The 14,362-nt window shown below is 38.1% G+C and overlaps 1 non-coding gene across 1 annotated transcript; it reads left to right on the plus strand.

Moving 5' to 3' along the window:
- Window positions 1-211: 211 nt before the first annotated feature.
- LOC142425237 (small nucleolar RNA SNORA9) lies at window positions 212-346 on the plus strand. Its single transcript, XR_012779586.1, has one exon. It is a non-coding gene; the product is annotated as a small nucleolar RNA SNORA9 (small nucleolar RNA).
- Window positions 347-14,362: the final 14,016 nt, after the last annotated feature.

Raw genomic sequence — 14,362 nt, forward strand, 5'->3', positions numbered from 1 at the left:
TGATTTGGGAGGTAATTTTTTTAATACTACCTTCTAAAGAAATAATAAGAAAAAACTGAAGAAGACCTAAGAATCTCATGGCATATCATCAATGGAAAACGTCACATATTATTAGAATTCCAGGTAAGAATCAATGAAAACCCAAAACACAGGCAAGTGTAACAAAGGAATGAAATAGAAGATGCAAATATAAGACTAAGAATTGAAATGTTTGCAAGCCTCCAGCGTTGTTGGGTGTGGAGTAATCCCATGCACTCCTACAGTACCTGCAAGAGGAGTTTTGAAAGAGTTTGAGGCCTTGCTCCACAATATCTGCAGAGCAAGGTTATAGGAATTCCAGACATCCAGGAACAAAATTAAAAATCAAGAAGAAATGCTATTGTAAAACAAATTTTTTTAAGTTATTGGAAAATCTCATCTTTCATTTCCCTTTTTCCAAGAACCGTTTGAAGCCCTGTATATAGGGAGCACCCATCCAGTTGTCCTTTGCGCTGCTGCTGCTGCTGTTGAAGGCTGGAGGAAAGACACTGGGAGCAGCAAGAGCAATGGGAAGAGGACGTGGCTTAGGGAGGAGTGGTGTCTGCCAATCTGCTGCTCAGAACCTCTGAGCCCCCATCTAGAGCCATGCCTCTGCCTCACCTGCCTGTGTTCCTCTCATATGCTTGTGCTGCAAGAGTGTCAATTTGCGGTCTTTAAAATCAGTAAGGGGAAATAATAAACAAAAGGAAGCTCTTTTTCCTGAAAAACAAACAAAATCCCTATGGGACCATAGACATGTGGCTGGATGCTGCCTGAACAGACATTAAACATCACATCACCTGTATTATTATTTTAGCCAGTGTTGTGGGGAAAATCAAGGTTCTAGAATAATGAGAGTGGGGGAAAAAATTGAAATGCATGGCATCACAACAGAAACAATTGAAAGTAGAAGGATAACAGAATATCACAAAGAACTGTTCTATAAGAATTTTTCAAACCCAGAAGAAATGGACAATTTTTTAGAAATATCCTACCTACCTAAAATAACACAGACTGATGTAGAAAATTTGAACAAAACCTTGACAATATTGAAATTGAACAGGCCATTAAAGTATTCCAACAACATCAATAACAAAAGTCTTGTCTCAGATGGCTTCAGTGTAGAATTTGATCAAACATTCTATTCAAACTATCCTAAAGTATAGAAAAGCATGAAATAAAGCAACAATTATTTAATGAAGTGAGAACAATCCTGATAACCAAACCAGGCAAATACATCTCTAAATGCAAAAGAAAAAAAATTATAGTCAAAGGACCTTCATGAATATGGATAAGAATGTGATCATCCAAATACTAGCTAATAGAACACAACATTAAAAATACATTATGATCAAGTGATATTCATAAAAGGTAAGTATAATTGGCCCAGCATTAGAAAACAATTAGTGTAATCTATTACATAAAGAAAACCAGAAAATGAATCTCATGACTTTAATCAATGAGAAAAGACACTTGACTAAATTCAAAACCCATACCTGATAATAAATCTTAGCAAAATAGGTCTATAATAAAAAAATTCTTAATATAATTAAGGGTACACACACACACACAAAGCAAACTTCCAACATTAATCACGACAGAGTGAGACTGAAACTTTCTCCTTGAGAAGGGAAAGAAGGCAAAGTTAGCCTTTATCCCCACTCCTATTAATATTGTGCTGAAAGCCTTAGTTAGAAATATAAGGCAAGAAAGCAAAATTAAATTCACCCAAATGGACAAATAAAGGTCCCTATTTTCAGATGATATCATCCTATACATAGAAAATCCCTAAGACTCAGCAAGAAAATTAATAAAGCACATAAAGTCAGCAAGTTTCAACCACAAAATCAGTCAGATTTATTTAACCTAACAAAGATAATTATGTCAAGGAAATAAAGAAAACAATAAAATTTATAATAGCCACTCTAAAGATAAAATACCTTAGACCTAAGTTAAACCAGAAAACCAACACACTTATGCAAAGATAACTACAAAACATGACTCTAAGAAACGAAAAGAGACCTATGTAAGTGGACAACTCTATCATGCTCATGGATTGAAAAAACGTAACACTAAGCAAACTGATCTACAGATACAATTCAACGTGGATCCTGAGTCCATTATCATTCTTTAAAGAAATGGAAAAATGAATCAAACTTCATGTGGAAAGGAAAGAGACTATCAAAGCACTACTAAAGAAAAACAAAATAAGAGGCCTTATATTCTTGATGACCTATTGTATAGTTATGGTTGTTAACCAGCCCCTAGTACTAGTAGAACAGACACATAGACTTGAGAACCTAGAAGTATATCCATTCACCTATGGACACTTTGGTTGTCATTTCAAGCCCGCCAATCACTCCTTGGAAGAAAGAAGAGACTCTGTTTCTGAGAAGATTAATAGCCCCAAAAATGGAACGTATGACTGCTAAGACTCTGAATTGACATGATATCAATGCGGTTAGTTTTGATTTGGTTATGTTCAGCTGATATTTTGCTAGGGGACAAAAATCACCAAATGGGTAAGAGATGGTTTCTTTTGGATATCCGGTTGCAGAAAAATGAAATAAGACCCACATCTCACAGCATATACATATATTAAGTCAAAATGTATCAAAATTATAATTATAAAACCTAAAGTGTAAATATCATAAATTAAAAATTAGGGGATATTTATGGGTTCTAATACATGGCATAACTATCATTTCAGAATAAATGAAAAGGAATAAAGAGCAGAATATAAACTCAATGATCTCTTAAAATTCAGCCATTTATGATATTAAAATATTTCATCAAAAGAATAAAAAGACAATCCACAGACTTGGAAAATCAGGGGCAATAACATATTGGGCAACAGACCAATAACTAATTTATAGAAAATCCAACATTTCAACAACAAAAAGAGGATCAAAAGTCAAATTAAAAATATAACTTTGTCAGTTAATGCCCTCTCTGATGCATGCTGGATCTGATCTGGTTCTCAACATTTTCTGTATTTTTGTTTTGTTTCTTATTTGTTCTTGTTAGGACTTATCTCAGAGGTCTCATGCCATTGTGCTCACCCTATTGAACTTGTGCTATATGTTTTCTGGTTGGTTTTTTTTTTGTATATGTAACCAAGATTGATTAACCCATAAGGACAGTGAGATGAATAAGGGTTTTGGGGTGGTGGTGGGGAGGATACAGAGGTATTGTTTGGGGAAGGGTTAAAAAGGAGACAATGTCAGGAAGTTGAGGAAAAAGAAGATTGTTTGGCAACTGAATATAATAGCAATTGTACACTGCTTAACATGATTGAACTATGGAATTATATGATATATTTATTGACTCCCAATTAATAATAAATTTAACAAATTATGACAGCAGACAAGAACAGACATTTCACCAAGAAAGACATTCTGGTAGCCAGAAATCATGTGAGAAATGTTCATGAATATTCCCCATTCCCAAGGAACTCTCCACCATCCAGTTAGTTCAAAGCACAGTGAGCCTAGATAGAGTATCAGTAGCTGGAAAGTGTTGAAATAGCAGAAAGCTTCATCCTTCTCACTGAAAGGAACTTACACAAATGGATACGCAAAATAGATATTGTAAGAATATCAATATGACCAGAATTACTTTACAAATTCAATGGAATTTGGTATAATAGAAAGATACATGTTTAACAAGCAGAAAACAATCAGATTCCTATATACCAGTGAAGAAAGTGGGAAAAAAAAGTTTTAAAGACATCAAGAAAACATCATTTGCAATAGAAAGAAAACACCTATACAAAGAAAACTACAAAAAAATTTATTACAAGAAACCAAAAGCAACCTAAACAAATGGAAGATTATCACATGTTGATGGATAGAAAGAAAATGGCAATCTACAAATACAACACAATTCTGATACAAATTCCAACTTCATTCTTTAAAGAAATTGAAAGAAAATGCAAAAAACTAATTACTAACATCATAATGGAAAGGAAGAGACCTAGGGTGAGCAAAGAGCTCCTCAAGAGGCCTTGCTCTAACTAACCTCATTACCTACTTACACAGCTGTGTTTCAGAAGAGCCTGCAACTGGTACAATGAAAGATAGAACAATAGAACAGGACATAAAACCCAGAAATGAAAACACCCACCTGTAGGTGACTGATTGATCTTCATCTGTAGAAGAATGAAATAGGTCCCAAATCTCAAAAACAAACTTGAACTAACAGCGATTAGAGATCTAAATGTAAACCCCAGAGCTATAAAGGTAATCAATGAAAAACATCGGAGCAAACTTAAAGGCTCTATTTCAGGACACACACATACTACCAAATCTTGAAAAGGAAGCATCCTTGGTGAAAGTAAAAATAGATAACAGGGTGGGGAGGGTGGTGGGGAAAAGAGGAGCTGATACCAAGGGCTCAAGTAGAAAGAAAATGTTTTGAGAATGATGATGGCAACAAATGTGCTTGGCACAATGTATGTATGTCTGTATGTATGTATGTATGTATGTATGTATTTATGTATGTATTCTGATGAGTTGTACGAGACCCAAATAAAATGATTTTAAAAAGAAAAAAAATATGTATGCACATCAAAATATCCAAAGATTGGGAAAGAAATCTTTTTCAAGGATACATCAGACAAGAACAATTTCTAAAATCTATAGACTTCTGCACCACCTCAACAAGAAGGTTCAGTATAGCAACAATGAAACTCAAAACCTTCCTCTAGTTCTTGAACGCTTCCTCCCCTCCCAATTATCATGATCCCAATTCTACCTTGAGGACCTGGTTAGACCAGAGGATGCACAGCGGTGCAATAGGGATCTGGAAACACAGGGATTCTAGGCTGGATGAACCCCTCAGGACCAGCGGTGAGAGTGGCGACACCGGGAGGGAAGGGGGTGTAGAAAGGGAGAACTGATCTTGGGGATCTATGTGTAATCTCCTCTCTGGGAGATGGGCAATGGGAAGGTGGGTGAGGGGAGACGCCGGGCAGTGTAAGATAAGATAAAATAATGATTTATAAACGATTAAGGGTTCAGGGGGGAGGAGAGAAGGCGGAGGGGGAGGGAGGACTGATTCCAGGAACCCAAGTGGAAGGCGAATTTTGAGAACGCGAGGGCAACGAATGTATAAGGGTGCTTTACTCAATTGATGTATGTATGGATTGTGATGAGTTGTATGAGCCCCAATAAAAAGAATTATTAAATTTAAAAAAGGAAAAAACAATCCAATTAAAGGGTGGGTGGATAAAGAACATGAACAGAGATTTCATAAATGAAGAAACTTAAAAGGCTAACAAACACACTAGGAAATGCTCTCAACACAAAGATATGATATCTTCTTAAACCCACAATGATAATCCATTAAAGAGAGAGTGAGAGAGAGAGAGAGGGAGAGAGAGAGAATAACAAATGCTAGAGAAGATGTGGAGAAATTGGAACTCTTCTACAATGCTGGAGGACTTGTAAACATGTGCAACCATGGGGAAAGTGATATGACAATACAATTGGAAATACAAATGCCATACCACACAACAGTACTTTACTGGGCGTATCTCCCCTGGAAGTAAGAGACATGAACAGACCGATATTATCCCACATTCATTGCAGCACAGTTCAAAATAGCTAGGAGGGGGAACAGCCCAAATTCCCATCATACTAAACAAGTTGGTGCTTACATACAATAGAAGATTAGATACAATAAATTGCTACTTACATACCATGGAATACTTAAAAAACGAAACAAAAACTCACTGGTATGGAGTCAATGCTGACTCATAGGGAGCAGACTATGTTTACAGGAGTGGAATGTCTAGTCTTTCTCCTTGGTCCTGCTGATGGAATACTACCCATTCCTTAAAAACAAAACAAAAACAGTGATGAAAACACAAAACATCTCGTGACATGGATGGACCTGGAAAAAATTATCCTGAGTGAAGTTAGTCAATCACTAAATGTCAAATACTAGATGAGTCCACTAACACAAGGCTAAAAGCCCAGAGGAAGGAAAATTCGGCTCTCAGGTAATGTAATCTTCTAATCTTGTCTCCCAAGCAATGAGTTAGTGAACCTTTCTAGAACCCATTCACCACTTCACCTGAGGAAGTCCCATCACAGGTGTGGCCCATTTCTCAAGATGAGGGAGAGGGAGAAGACCAACCAGCTGCTGCTCTACAACATAGTTCGAAGGTCACCCCAAATCAACAGACACTTCTATAAAAGTGATAAATGCACCTTACCAGAAATCTTACGTTTGTCTAAGAGAAGGCAATTCCACTGCTGGTGGTCATTAAACTGGGTGCAGCAGCCCGCCACCTGGGGGAAATTTGCTGAATAATACTGACATAAAACCTAAAGGGAGACTAAACCTGGCGCTGAGTTCCTACTTTCTGTGCAGTCAGTGGTGACCCAGGCTGTGTGCTATAGACTAATGGGACTTTACATTCTGTCTTTTCAGGGGGCACAGCATTCTTTATAGGCCACACCAAAGTAATCTTATTTGGAAACCCCAATAACCTTTACCTTAAATCAGAGGTTCTCAACCTGTGGGTTGTGACCCTTTCACAGGGGTTGTCCGATTCATAACAGTAGTGAAATTACAGTTATGAAGTGGCAATGAAAATAACTTTATGGTTCAAGGGTCACCACAACATGAGGAGCTGTATTAAAGGGTCGTGACATTAGGAAGGTTGAGAACCACTGCCTTAAACTCACCTGTAGCCGATTTGAGGCACTGGTGTGCTTCCTTGTACTTCAGGCTGAAATGCCCTGGTGTGAGAAGAAGCAGATGAACTCTAAAGTTATGAGATTGACGGTCACTGGACTTTGACTGAAATCTTTTGCTTTAAATGTACTCAGTGACTGGTAGCCAGGGTCTCTTATATATTTATGATTTTAATTTTCCATTTCATTTTTTTGATGACAAGTATTAGTCTTGCAGGCATGATTCTTCCTTTGTGAATAAGGGTTATTTGAAGTTTATCCCAATCCCCAACCCTCATTATTAGTGTAAGCAATGTCCACAGAAGTGTTTAATCTGTACAAGTCAACAATGCCTGTATTACAGCCTAAAATCCAGCCTATATATGTATAATTTCATTTTCTCAAAATGTTTTAAATTCTATACCATTGGCTAACTTAAAAATGATATTACAAACAATTGTGTTATGGCATGTAGAAAATTTATAATGTTCTTGTGATAGGTAGGTTTATTGTGCCAACCTGGCCTATGAACACATGTGGGATTAATTAAAGGGCAGCTTAATTGAAGGGTGGAGAGATATAGTAAATGGCTCTGCAAGGCTAGCCTTTCTTGTCTCTTGCTCTTTGATGATCAGAGCACTGTGCAACTGCCTCAACTTGAGAGTGAAACTGCCTGAAGCACACCCAACTCATGGACTGTGTCACTGTAGTTGGAGGTTCCTTCAAGACCTGCTTTGCCACACTGCTGGTATATACATCATTTGAGCTGGGGACTGTCGAACCCTGAATTGCTCCACAGAAAACTCTGTTGTCTGCTTCCTTGGCTTGCACCCAGCAGCCCTCGCGAGTTGAAGGAGTTCCAGTGTATTAGCTGTCTCACAGAAGTGAGTTGTACTGAGCCATTTGTACTGCTCTGTAGGCTAATTAGTTGTTTATTTCTTATGTAGTATCTATCATCTATCTATCTATCTATCATCTATCTATATCTACTTATCTACAAAATCATAAGGTCTAGTTTCTCTAGAGGACCCTGTCTAACACAGTTCTCTATTACAAAATAATTGTAATGCCTCTAAACTGAACCAGAGACACATCTAGGTCATAGAATGGATTCTGGACTTGTATTTAATCAAAGTCCCAATCTAAGAAGAAATATTCTCTTATGGCCTGGCCCTATTTGATGTTGACTTTCATGAAGAGATCACTGAGGATATGGGTGCTGTAGCAAAGTTAGGTGAAGAAGTTAGATGGTGCCCAGCTCTCAGAAAGAAAAACATCTGAATTCTTAAAGTCTTGTCTTAAAATAAGAAGCCATCTAAATGAAGCTTTAAGGACATCAACTTGGATGATCCAGGGAGTGTAAATAAGAAAATCCAAATATGAAGGAGGGAATGATTTAAAAGCATAAGTTGGTGAACATTCGGTTTGTAGAAGGCTACAGGTGGCAGTGGGAGTTCAAATTCCATTTGTGGGGTCCCCAGATGGAATTAGCTTCCCATGAATTCCCTCTGTCCATAGTCCAGGGATGTGCATAACCTTGCTGTCAGACAGAGAACATTATAAGTTTGATTACGGTATATTCCTATACGATCTATAACATTTATATGGTACATATCCACAAATGATTTTAAAATGAGTTATTTTAAATTCCTACACCCTGAAACAGAAGGAAGTATTGTCAATACATTGCATTTTTTTCTATTGCGGGCTAATGTTTAATGATGATCAGCTTCATATTGTTATTTTGCAAATATAATAGCATTTTGGGACCAAAAATTAAATAGTACTGAATTTTAAAAAAATATGTAATACCTGTTCAAATGTACCTATCTCTCTGCAGGAGAAAAGACTTTGGGACCTTATTACAGAATGGTTACAACCAGGGAGCACTATAGGGTAATTCCAATCTGTAAAGCCTGGGTCATGAGGCACATTGATAAACTGATTACAACAGGTTTGCTTGGGATTTGTTTATATTTTTTAATATCTTTTTGAGATAAAATATTAAGAAAATGTTTTAAAAATGTATTACCTTATCATATGATCTCCCTTTTGACCCATTTAAAAGTTGTTTAAATTTTTAACATTTTTAGCTTTCTTTTTAATTGAGGTTTTTCTCTGTTTTGTTCGGTCATTGTTGTTGGGTTTTTTCTTCATTCGTATGATCTTCTGTGACATATCCTAGATATGACATCTAGGATAAGTAAGCCTATAGAGACACCAATGGATAAATAATGACCTAGGGTCAAGGTGAAGGAAATGGAGAAGGAATGGGGAGCTCAAACAGTGAGTAACGGAAAGCAGCAAATGTTCTGAAATTGACTATGATGTTAGCATCACTTTTCTTAACATGATTGAACTATTAAATTATATGACATGTGAATTATATGCCAAAAACTATTTTTAACAGTGTCCAAAAAACATTTTCATGCTAAAATAAATGTATGTGTTATCAGGGGTTGGGTGGGAAGCTGCATAATTAACTAACTAGAAGGTAGACCCATATTAATTTGGGAGAAAAAGAAGGCAAAAGAAAGAAACAAACAAATGAAATTTTGTTGGTTGTATTACTAAATGCTTTCAATATAGTAATAAAATGTTTTAAAATTTTTTAACCAAACCATGGCACATAAATAAATGTTTGACATAGTAATATGTGCAAACAAATGCATATGACTTTGACTGTGCCCAAGTGGCACATAAGAACATGGCTTTGACAGAAGCAACATCAACACGCTGATAAGCAGAAAAGCCACTAACATAGATAGGCTGGACAAATAATGAGAGAAGAAAACAACAGGAACAACGGTCCTGGAGGGACATGACAGCGTGGGAGGTAGGGGAAGGGAGGAGGTGTCACCCAACACAGGGACAAGGGAACAACGAGTGGTTCAAAACCAGAGGAGGGAGGGGAGGGAAGGACTGGTAGGGAGTGACCAAGAGCAAGGTAACTGAGAGGAATTACTGAAACCAGAATGAAGGCTAAACATGGTAATGGGTCGGGAGGAAAGCGAAAGGAAATAGAGTAAAGGAGTAGGAGGCAAAGTGCATACAGAGAAGCCTAAATACAGACATGTACATATGTAAATATATTTATGATTATGGGGGCAATAGATTTATATGCATATATTTATAGGTTCAGTAGTAGGGTAGCAGATGGACATTAGTCCCCCTCATGAATAATCCCCCAATACAATAGCACCTCGCCTTGCTAAACAGTCATTGCAGGATACCCATCTTCCCGACATGATCACTGAAGACAGACGTGTGTGTAAGCAAATGTGGTGAAGAAAGCTGATGGTGCCCGGCTATCAAAAAGATATAGTGTCTGGGGTCTTAAAGGCTTGAAGGCAAACAAGCGGCCATCTAACTCAGAAACAACAAAGCCCACAGAGAAGAAGCACATGGCCTAAGCGAATACAAGGTGTTGAATGGACCATGTAGCAGATAGAAAGGAACAAAAACAATCATTGTGTGATCACCTTCCTCACATAATTGCTGAAGACGAAAGTGTGCATAAGCAAGTGTGGCGAAGAAGGCTGATGGTGCCCGGCTACTGAGAGATATAGCGTCTGGGGACTTAAAGGCTTGAAAGCAAACAAGCGGCCATCTAGCCCAGAAGCAACCGAGCCCACACGGAAACAGCACACCAACATAGGTGACTGTGAAGGACAGAGGAGACCAGGTCTCCAACAACAAAGGTGGGGTGGTGGTGAGAATCACATCACCGTGAATGAGGGGGAGTGCGTGATGGGGACCCAATGCCCATTTGTAGACAGCTGGACACCCTTTTCAGAGGGGTAGTGAGGAGGAGATGGACCACTCAGGGATCAGTATAGCAACAATGAAACTCAAAACCTTCCTCTAGTTCCTGAACGCTTCCTCCCCTCCCAATCATCATGACCCCAATTCTACCTTGCCTTGCGGACCTGGTTATACCAGAGGATGTACAGCGGTGCAGTGGGGACCTGGAGGCACAGGGAATCTAGGACAGTCGAACCCCTCAACACCAGCAGTGGGAGTGGTGACACCAGGAGGGAAGGGGTTGTAGAAAGGGAGAACCGATCTCGGAGATCTATGTGTAACCTCCTCTCTGGGAGATGGGCAATGGGGAGGCGGGTGAGGGGAGACGCCGGGGAGTGTAAGATAAGATATAATAATTATTTATAAACTATCAAGGGACCATGGGTGGGATCGGGGAGGGAGGGGGATGGGGGGGAAAAAAGAGAAACCGAGCTGATTCCAGGAACCCAAGTGGAAGGTGAATTATGAGAATGACGAGTGCAACGAATGTATAAGGGTGCTTTGCTCAATTGATGTATGTACAGACTGTGATAAGAGCCTTATGAGCCCCAATAAAAAGATTAAAAAAAAAGAATATCATACAGGAAGAAATCAAAAGCTCATTAAAAAGACACATACATTAAAAAAATAAATGTTTGAAACTTTAAAGAATTAAATAAACACTGAATATCAATCAAGTGAAATATGGAGCATGTGTGGAAAGGAGTGGTGGTGATCACAGAGTCTTTTCCACTTGGACTCTAGTGCAGAAAAACTATATACTTATTCTGCTTGTTTCTAAAGAGCAAACGATGCATAACAGTTACCGTTACAGGAGAGGAAATTCTATGTAATCAATGGAACAGGTTCTTTATGCCGGGGTCTGATCCAAATTGGAAAGGGCTTTGTGAAACACAGCAAGATTACTGTTTTAATGCCCTGTGATAGCCGTAGGACAAAGAGGCACTTAGGGTTGAGGGAAGCACAAGAGCTTTTCCAGGGCATTTCTCTGAGGAAACATCCTTTCCACTGGCTAGTCATGGCAGATCTTACTTGGGAAATGATTGCTTTATATTAGATCTAATCATGATTAGGCCAATCAAAATTGACAAACCACTGAGAATTGTGTTCTAGCCCAGTTGACACACAACTTTAATTATCGCACACTGTGAAGAATGCAACCCGTGTCACCGAGCAATATGTGTGAAAATTGTTGAATGATGAGCAATTTTGCTGTGTGAACTTTCACCAAAAGCACAAAAATTATTCTTCTATCAGTCAAATCAAATTCCAATTATTCAAACAACTGGTTATTTTTCATGGCTTCATTCTTGAGATTGCTACATAGCAGAGATGCTTCTAAAACTGTGCTGGGTTAATTTATACTTGAAGAAAGGTGGGAAATGTTTTAGCTTTGCCTATAAAAATCACTTACTGACTGAAGTATATTTTTCAAATGAAGGGGAGAACCCAATAAGAGAAAATTGTGAACACCATTTTCAGAAGTCAATATATATCAACATGTCTATCACACTATCAATTTGCTCCCTTCATAGTGTACCTTCTTCAGCAAATTTCATAGTACAAAATATTTTAAAATGTTACCTAAAATGTGTTCCGCTGATCCACAGCAAGTCAAAGAATCGTAGGGGGGACATTTGCCCTCTCGTTGTGTAGATGGAGTCCTCAGGGCTAAGTCACCACAGAAGTGGGCAGGGAATGTGAAGACTTGTCCTCTGTCAGTTCTAACCTTTACAGTTGGTTCCTGAAACTAATAAACCATGGCCCTTGGCCATTCTACTTGAAGGGTGTTCGTGTGTATGACTAAAAGCAAATACAAACATTATGGATATTCAATTAATATTCCATGCTACTTTCCCGCATACGTTTTAGTGGATCCTTATCATCTCCCCTATCGTCAAACGCCCACACCCACTCTCATCGCATGGGTCTCAACTCCGAGGGACCCTGTGTAGGATCGCTGGAAGCATGCTGTCGGCCGCAGCTTTCCCCAAGAATGCCTGTAGACTTGAACCACCAACTTGAAATGGGGAGCACTTCAGTTATTGAAATGGAATATATATTCTATTAATTAAAGGATATTATAATGGACTTGGGATATAACAGTATTGACAAAATGCCACCAATTATAAAAAAAGAAAGTACATGTTTGATGTGTTTTTCATACAAATGTTTGCCATCGCAAAGTGTCTCTGAATGAACATATTTATACTTCTCCAAAGGGATCCATCTGAGTTCATAAACTACTCCTAGAGGAGGTCAAAAGAACATACAAAGGATTACTATTCGTTCAACACTGTACTACTTTAAGGACTAGACAAGGGTCTACCATATATACTCGAGTATAAGCTGAGTTTTTCAGCACATTTTTAATGCAGTTTTTGTGGTAAAATTAGGTGCCTTAGCTGATATTCAGGTCGGCTTATACTCGAGTATACATGACATCTAAATTAGGTTTAGGTGTACCTAACACCTGTATTAATTTCAATCTATATTTTGGTATTGCCTCCAAACAGGGCTGTGACAAAATATGTTTGGATTATTGGCACAGTCTTTGGTGAGCATGCTATTGTGAAAATCCACCATGTTCAATGAACAACTAACAATTCTGAAATTTGAGATTTCTTTATCCTCTTGTGGATGGTATTATTGTTCTTTTTTATTCCTTTAGCACACACTGCACATCCCCCAAACCAGCAGCCCCCCAAAACCAAACCACACTCACTGCCACTGAGTTAGTGCTAACCCATAGTGACCCTAAAGGACACAGTAGAACTGTCCCCGTGGGTTTCTGAAACTGCGGCTCTTTACACAAAAGGCTCATCTTTCTCCCTCAGAGGGTTTGGTAGTTTTGAACTGCTGACCTTACAGTTAGTAGCCCAACTCATAGCCACTATTCCAGCATTCCCATACTCTGTCATTCTCGGAATCACATAAGATTAATCTCTTCTCTACACCTTTTATTTCTGACCAATACTTTCCTCTTTAACCTAAGCGCCTCTCCCATTACATATCCATTTATTGTAAGCTTAACCTTAATGTACCACGAAGACCAGCCTGGTTTTACTTCAGGAGCTGTTCATTAGTGCTTACACCAGTTCATAGACAGCAGAGAAGGTTGTTGTTGCTCTTGAGTTTTTCTCAACACATGGGAACCTCTTACTTTTACTGTAGACTGCATTAGATCTCCAATCCTGGGGTATTTCTACTGTGACTTTTGCTTAATAAATATACCAGATTTATAAAAATCTACTGGGAATTAGGTAACTTATTCCCAGAAACTTCAGTTCATAAAGTATACAAATGTCCACATTTGGTAACCAGAAATTTATTAATAAAAAAAGTAAAAATAAAATACTGCGATGTTTGTGGTTATGAGGTGAAATAATCTGGTGCTATTAGAAGCTGAAGTGTAACTTGAAAATATGTCAACAGGCAGTTTCTTCTGATATGTGCATTTTCAAAGGACAGAAACAGATTCATATAGTCTGTTATAAAGTAAAATGCCATGCATGCTTATGCATACTTTTTCCCCACAACATGACATATCAGAGAAAAGGTTCTGAAGCTTTCGGGACATTGAGACATCTGTGGTGTTTTTCTCTGATTTTGAGCATACACATTTAAGGAAAACCACTCTGGTAGGGCTGTCCTTTATATTTGGGAGCAGTGGACTAAGCAGTAGATCTAGTGTAGCAGTTTATTTTCAGAAAATAACTGAGGGTTTGTTCTTATTGCCACTATCCCTCTACCCAGTGGTATTTATTGACTCAGGGAGGAATGTAGATCAGGCTAGAAGAAAAATAACAATACTTTCTAAATAGATCATTTTTGTATGTGTAGCAGAAAGGAAAAAA

This window comes from Tenrec ecaudatus, chromosome 13 (genome assembly GCF_050624435.1).
Source record: "Tenrec ecaudatus isolate mTenEca1 chromosome 13, mTenEca1.hap1, whole genome shotgun sequence".
In the NCBI taxonomy this organism is placed as follows: domain Eukaryota; kingdom Metazoa; phylum Chordata; class Mammalia; order Afrosoricida; family Tenrecidae; genus Tenrec; species Tenrec ecaudatus.